Here is a 7,582-nt window from a genome sequence, read left to right as displayed (position 1 = left end):
CGGAGGCTGTTGGCTGCGCGGTGCCCTTCGCCTCGCCCGCCCCCGTGCGTTTTGCTGGCTCCAGACGTGCAGGTTGTTTTGGTTCCTCTGGTCCGGCCCCGCGCTTCCTGTCCCACCCCCACGACTCCCGGCCCAGTTACCCCGAGTCTGCTTGGCTCTCCCGGACCGTAGGGTTTTCCAGCAGTTCGCTGGTGACGGTCAACAACGGTTTTCCCGTTCTGCCGCATTCCCGAATGTCAGTGCTCCGGGTGACCCCGTGGCTTGGTACTTTTATTTATCATCCACTTCTTTTGATCGCCACCTACGTGGAGCTCTGTCCCCAACTACGGCTGCTTACGCGGGCTCAGGTGTGTGCTTATTAAAAGGTGAAACTCTATGAATCATTATGTTGCATTGCTTCCCGTCATTGTCTTTTCTCTCATCACACTGGGAGGAACCTGGTTTCTGTGCCTAATGCAATAATGTCAGAGAAGAGTGGTGACTCCTAGGAACAGCCGAGAGGTTTGGCATCGGGGACTGTCCTGTGATCCTATTTAAAGTGGTGGTGTTACTTCCAGGAACGGTCCTAATGGCTGAGGTTTCAGAAGTGACAACACTGTTTCTGTGTATCGAGGAAATGCTGTTAAAACAGTGAAATATTAAGAATGTAAAATATAAATTTTTAAAGAATGTTAAACTGTGAACTGAGAGTTTGTGCCTCTTATGAGGCCGTTGTTTCAAGCCCCAATTGTAGTTATTTTGTTAAATTGTTTGTGCAAGTTAGTTGTACTTTCAGTGTAAGAACATGTTCTGACTTCATAATTTTTATTTTTAAAATATTTTTAAGTTTATCTTTATTGTTGAAAGTATTATAGATGTCCCCTTTGTTTTTTCCCCCATTGATCCCCTCCATCATAATTTTTATTAATCAAATTTTTTCTTAACGTTGCTACTGTTTTCTATTTCTATATGAGATCTAAATGAAAATCTTGAAAGCTATATCCTTAGAACGAGTGATGTTGAATGAAAGGATCAGTTTCACTAGTGTATATATTTACTTCCAGGAACATGCAAAGTTAAAAGTACCGCTTGTACTTTGACTTGTTTTTTTGGCTCAGGAACGACAAAGGAATTGTGCTGAGGGTACATATTGTCTCACTTGTGGGTCATATGTTTATGAAAACGTCAGAGTTAGAGTTATTGGCCCCTCATGTCTTAGTTCTCATCTTTCCCATTTCTTATATTTTACTTTGTTCGTTGTCCACCTCTTTTTAGACCTTGCTGTTGTATTCATTGCCCTGACTTTTTTCAGGCTCTCTCTCCCCCAGTGCTTTTTTGTTTTCTGGAAGACTTCCTCTTTCTAACGCTGGATGGCAGTCAAGGCTCTATCTACCCTGTTCTTTCTAAACCAGAGTTTTAACATTTGAAACCAAAGGAATATATTAGTAAGTCCGTGAATATCCCGAAATGTCATGGAAAATGTAGTGTATATATGCAAATAAGCACTTTTCAAGGAAGAGTTTTTTTTTCAGGTTCTGTGATACCCAAATGCTCAATAATTATTACTGTAAACCTTTCTTTGGTAAATCCAAACATGATTTCAGCTGTCACTGTGCTGATAACTCCAAATGTACATCCACAGCCTGTGTTCCTATAGTACTCCTACACTTGAATGTCCCACTGTAAATACAAGAGATTTTTCTTTCATATTTAATTGGATCCCTTCCCAGTTATCTCATATTTACAAATGACATTCTCCTTGTGTCTCTGATTAAAAATCCTTAAGTTGTCTTGACACCTCCCTCTCCTTATGCCATTCTTCTCTGCCCTGTGTTGTTGTTTCCCCACTTTCAAAGTGTAGCTAAGAGTAGCCCTCTATTCCATTATAGTACTACTAGAGGCCCAGTGCATGAAATCAGTACACAGGTGGGGGGGCAAGGGGTGTCCCTCAGCCTGGCCTGCACTGATCGTCCCTAACCACTTGCCTGCCTGCCTGATCACCCCTAACCACCTCTGCCTGCCTGCTTCACCCCTAACCACTCACCTGCCTGCCTGATCGCCCCTAACCTCTCTGCCTGCCTGATTGCCCCAACCACTCTGCCTGCCTACCTGATCGCCCCTAACCACTCTGCTTGCCTGCCTGATCACCCCTAACTGCTTGCCTGCCTGCCTGATCGCCCCTAACCACCTCTGTCCGCACCACCGCGGCTTTGTCCAAAAGGACGTCCAGAATGTCGTTTGGCTGTCCGGTCTAATTAGCATATTACGCTTTTATTATTATAGATAGATTATCTTAATTCAAATCCTTGTAACTTTATGCCTGCATTATTGCAATAACTAAGTGAAGTCCCTATAAATTCATTCTTTCTGTCCTCAGCAAAGCCTCCACTTAGAAATTCCCACATTTCTTCTTCATTCTATTGATACCTCCATTGTATTTATACAAACTGTCTTTGTATAAACAGGTAGTCTAAAGAGAAAATTTGAGACTACGATACTTTAAATTTAATTAACAATGTATTACTAATGTCTTCAGTAAAGACTCATTGGTACACTGATAAAAAAAATCATCTAATCTTTCCTGTTCTTCTCTAAGTTGATGATGGTACCTCTTACTTTACATTGTTCTCGGTATATTTTTGCAAGCTAACTTCTTTCCCAGCTGAATTTACTCTCAAAACTCTTATCTGCATTTACTGGCTTTGTGATTTGGAAGCAGTTAAATTAAGCTTGTTGGTTTTGTTAATAGCTCTCTCTATTTAGTAATTTTTTGCTTGATAATTGTTATTTCTAATGAGGTACATTAAAATTGTTCCCCCCTTTTTTGCTTTATGTACTATATCTCAATGTCAGATTTATAGGCGTATTTATAATTGGTCATGAGGGTTATATCTTGTTGGAAAGAAACAATTCAGACCCCTTACTGTAGTCTGCGCTTATGTAGCTCATCTTCTGCTTGACTCTTGGCCAATCTCTACCATTTTCCCTTCAACCACCTTGTTGTTTTTGCTATTCTTGAATAGACATAGTTTATTCCTTTCTCCAAAGGTTGGTTGCTTTTCCTCTGCCTTGAAAGCTTTTACCCATATACTTTCAATAGTTTGCTTCCTCACTTTATTCAGTTTGTCAATAAAATGTCAACTCAATTCTTCTCCCCTCTTCTATTAAAATAGCACTCTGTGCCCGTTCTCCCCAATTCCCAGCTTTATTTTTCTTTATGGCACTTCTCCACCTGATATTATACATTATATTAGTTCTTTATTTGTTAATAGATTGTATTGTTCTCCAAGGCCTAAAAGACTCCTGGAGATTTAATAAATAAATGGATTGTTCCTTTTACTATTATGTAGTAACCCTTTTTAAAAAATCCTTATTTCATGATTTTGCCTTAAATTTGCTTGAAAGTGCTTTCTTTTGGTTAGTATACCAGTCTGCCTGGAATATTATTTTTCACATTCCATTATTTTCCGTCCCATTCTTTTTTTTTTTTTTAATTTTTTTTTTTTTATTACAAAGAGTATTCCTTCCTTCACCCTCCCCTACCCTCAGTGTCTTGTGTCTATTGGTTATGCTTATATGCATGCATACAAGTCCTTTGGTTGATCTCTTACCGCCCCCCTCAACCCTCCCCGGCCTTCCTGCTGTAGTTTGACAGTCAGTTCGTCCGTCCCATTCTTTGTCATTATGGTATAGGTGTGTCTAGTAACTACCATGTAACTGAAGTTTTCATTTCAAAAATTTGTTTTTCCTGTTCACTCTTTGTATAGTTCTCTCTTTTTTGTCTCATTATTTTTATTCCCTCTGTTATATCATTGACATTGTCAATCTACTTAATTTTTTCTATTATTTCTAAATCCTGGTTACACATTACCCTGTTTTATAGCATGTGGTAGTATTTCCTTTCTTTTTAAAGGCTGCTTGTTATTGTATTCCTTTGCATATTTTATTTATCTATTCATCTATCCATGGACATGGGTTGTTTCCACCTCTGCTATTGTGAATAGTGCTGCTATGAACATAGTTGTGCAAATATCTCTTTGAGACCCTGCTTTCAATTCCTTTGGTGATATACCCAGAAGTAGGATTCATAGGATCAAATACTAGTTCTATTTTTAATATTTTTTAGAAACCACCATCTTTTTTTCATAGTGGCTGCACCATTTCAGTTCCACCAACAGTGCTCAATGATGTGTTGAGCATTTTTATAAAATAAAAGGCTAATATGCAAATAGACCAAACGGCGGAACGACCAGTCGCTATAACGTGCACTGACCACCAGGGGGCAGACGCTCAACGCAGGAGCTGCTCCCTGGTGGTCAGTGCGCTCCCACAGGGGGAGTGTTGCTCAGCCAAAAGCCGGGCTCACAGCTGGCAAGTGCAGCGGCGGTGGTGGGAGCCTCTCCCGCCTCCACGCCAGCGCTAAGGATGTCTAACTGACTGCTTAGGCCCACTCCCCGTCAGTCGGACATCCCCCAAGGGCTCTCAGACTACGAGAGGGCACAGGCCCGGCTGAGGGGCCCTCTGCCCCCCGCCCCCCTCCCCTGAGTGCACGAATTTCATGCACTGGGCCTCTAGTCTTTTCATATGCATGTTGGCCATTTGTGTATCATCTTTGGAGAGAAGTCTAGTCAAGTCCATTGCCCATTTTTATGATATTTTAAAAATATGTTTTTAGCTCTGGCCGGTTTGGCTCAGTGGATAGAGTGTCAGCCTGCAGACTCAAGGGTCCCAGGTTCGATTCCGGTCAAGGGCATGTACCTTAGTTGCGGGCACATCCCCAGTAGGGGGCGTGCAAGAGGCAGCTGATCTATGTTTCTCTCTCATCGATGTTTCTAACTCTCTATCCCTCTCCCTTCTTCTCTGCAAAAAAATCGATAAAATATATTTTAAAAAATATGTTTTTATTGATTTCAGAAAGGAAGGGAGATGAGAGAGAGAGAGAGATATCAGTGATGAGAGAGAATCATCAGTCAGCTGCCTCCTGCATGCCCCCTACTGGGGAACGAGCCCACAACCCCTGCATGTGCCCCGACCAGGAATCAAACCATGTCCTCCTGCCTCATAAGTTGATGCGCAACCACTGAACCATACCAACTGGGCCCCTTTGCCCATTTTTAATTGGGTTGATTTTTGTTGTTGAGTTGTAGGAATCCATAATTGGTTTTGAGCATGACTTTTTAATCCACATGTACTTTAATTGTATTTTATCAAATATTTCTGTGTTGGGGATTGTAGAGCTTTCATGTTATTTCAGCTTATTACACTGACTGCAAGTCCTGAGGAGTTCAGAAGAGCCAGGTATGTTTGCTTCTTTTCTCTCCTTACCACTGTGAAATTGGTCATTTTAAGATAATATGCTCACATGCAATTTAGAAAGATTTTTAGTTCAGGCTACCATCTTCTGAACAGTCACAATAACTTCTTGGTTTCTGTCTTTCTCAGTTTTGTCCCATTATTCCATTCTGGCACAGATCTCCTGGAATCATCTTTTAATGTGATCCCTTTGCTTAAAATACGTTATTGATAGTTTGATTTTCAATTTGCTTGGCAAGATTTATAAGCCTTTTCATGATCTGGTCCAAACTGTCTTTGTAATAGCATCTTCTACCTCTCCCTATTTATTCTCTTCAGATCCTGGAGCGAAATTACACTACTTGCAGTTTTTGCTGATTTTGTGTATGCTTTTTAAAATGCTTTTTTGTGTTTATTTTTTCTGCATTAATTAAAATTCTCTCCTTTCCTTCTCATCTTTATCCCATGATGAATTTCTTTTTAACTTTGCCCAGTTTTTAGCATATTTTTTTCAGACTTACCTGGATATTTACTCTCACCTCGTGTCTTCCATTCACAAGGCACCATCTATTAAAGTGCTTTAAATTGTTTGATTTTTTTAAATTATAAAAGTAATACCTGGCTCATTGTAAAAAAATCAGACATTACAAAAATAAAAAGTAAGCATCCTTCTGTTCTCTTTTGCTCCTGCTCCTCAGTTCATAAGAATACATAAACTGGTGCTAATCCTTTCAGAATCATTCTCTCTGTCTGTGTCTGTGTGTGTGCTTGTAGCCACAAATTTAAACTACATAAGTAGGTTTTTGTTTTCTTTTATTACATAATGTCTACATCTCCATGTCTTCATGTGTCTGTACTACATATAGTATTACAGCTTCTCTTTTTTCACTGTATTCTGTATGGAGGGTGTCAGTGTACACAGATCATCTGGTTCTCTTTAACTGGTATGGTAATTCATTCCATTGTATGTATGTACCATAATTTAACCATCCCTTGCCAGAAGACATTTAGAGTTGTTTTTCAGTGTGTGTTTTTATTGCAAGCAGTACAGCAGGGATTGTGTGTATATACCTTTGCATTCTTATGCAAATAATTCTTAATAGGAAAATTGCTGATCACAGAATATGCACCTTTAAAATGTCATAGATTGCATTTAATATTTCATTAGATACTGTCAAATAGCCCTCTGGGTCCCATTTCCCCCCATCCATTATCAGTACTGGATATTATCAATCATTTAAATTTTTACCAATTGCAAAAACAAAAGACCTATTTTAATTGGCCTTTTTCTTTGATTGAAAGGATGTTTTCATAATTTTACTGTTTGTATTTATTATTCTGTGCCTGGCCTGTTTATGTCATTTGCCTGTTTTTTTAGAGGATTATTATTTCCTTTCTTATTTATATGTGTTCTTTTTCTTTTATTTTTAAATTTATTTTTTTGTATGTGTTCTTCTTATCTTGTGGTTGTGAACCCCTGAGCTGTTAGATGTTGCATATAGCTTCTTCTAGTCTGACTTCTTTAATTTAATAAGCACTTATTACTAGATAGTAAAATTCTATCTCTAGCTCTATACTAAAGTTCCTTAGTATCCTGTTTGTCTTTACGGTCTTTACGGTCTCAGCATCTAGCAACTTGTAGTATAGATTAAATATTCTATAAATGATTTGCGATGAATGAATTATGAGACCTGCCTCTTCAAAGAATGTAAAGTCTAGCATCACATAAATTTGTCAAAACTTTAACAATAAGGAAGAAAAACAGCATTGTATCTAAATTTGCATATTCAATTAAGTATTGTAGAAAAACTTACCTTTGGCCTTAGCCTGTTTGGCTCAGCTGATAGAGAATCAGCCTGTGGACCAAAGGGTCCCCAGTTCGATTCCGGTCAAAGGCACGCACCTTGGTTGCAGACTCCTCCTAGCCAGGGACCTGGTCAGGGCTTGTGCAGGAGGCAACCAGTCAATGTGTTTCTCTCTGTCTTTCCCTCTCTTTTTCACTCTCCCTAAAAATCAATGGAAAAATATCCTCGGGTGAGGATTAACAAAAAAAATAAAGCTGGGCTGGCATGGCTCAGCCTATGAATCAGGAGGTCACGGTTCAATTCCCAGTTAGAGCACATGCCCGAGTTGCTGGCTAGATCCCGCGTGCAAGAGGCAACTGATCAATGATTCTCTCTCATCATTGATGTTTCTGTCTCTCTCTCCCTCTCCCTTCCTCTCTGAAGTCAATTATAAAAAAATATTTAATAAATAAAATAAAATAAAAACTTACCTTTGGATAGCTTCTCTAAATTAGTGCTCATGAAAC

At 39.3% G+C, this 7,582-nt stretch overlaps 1 protein-coding gene across 2 annotated transcripts in view; it reads left to right on the top strand.

Annotated features, from left to right (window-relative positions):
* Positions 1-262: 262 nt before the first annotated feature.
* Positions 263-7,582, top strand: part of PNPLA8 (patatin-like phospholipase domain containing 8) — a 37,264-nt gene continuing 29,944 nt past the window's right edge. Inside the window, exon 1 of one of the 2 annotated variants that reach the window (XM_014531041.1) lies at positions 263-347. The gene's annotated coding sequence lies outside the window, so the exon portion shown is untranslated. The remainder of the gene's footprint in view (positions 348-7,582) is intronic. The other variant, XM_005858479.2, reaches the window with a different exon arrangement.

This window comes from Myotis brandtii, unplaced genomic scaffold, assembly GCF_000412655.1.
Source record: "Myotis brandtii unplaced genomic scaffold, ASM41265v1 scaffold1186, whole genome shotgun sequence".
Classification (NCBI taxonomy): Eukaryota; Metazoa; Chordata; class Mammalia; order Chiroptera; family Vespertilionidae; genus Myotis; species Myotis brandtii.
The sequence above is the reverse complement of the archived record's forward strand: the minus strand, read 5'-3'. Positions and strand labels throughout refer to the sequence as shown.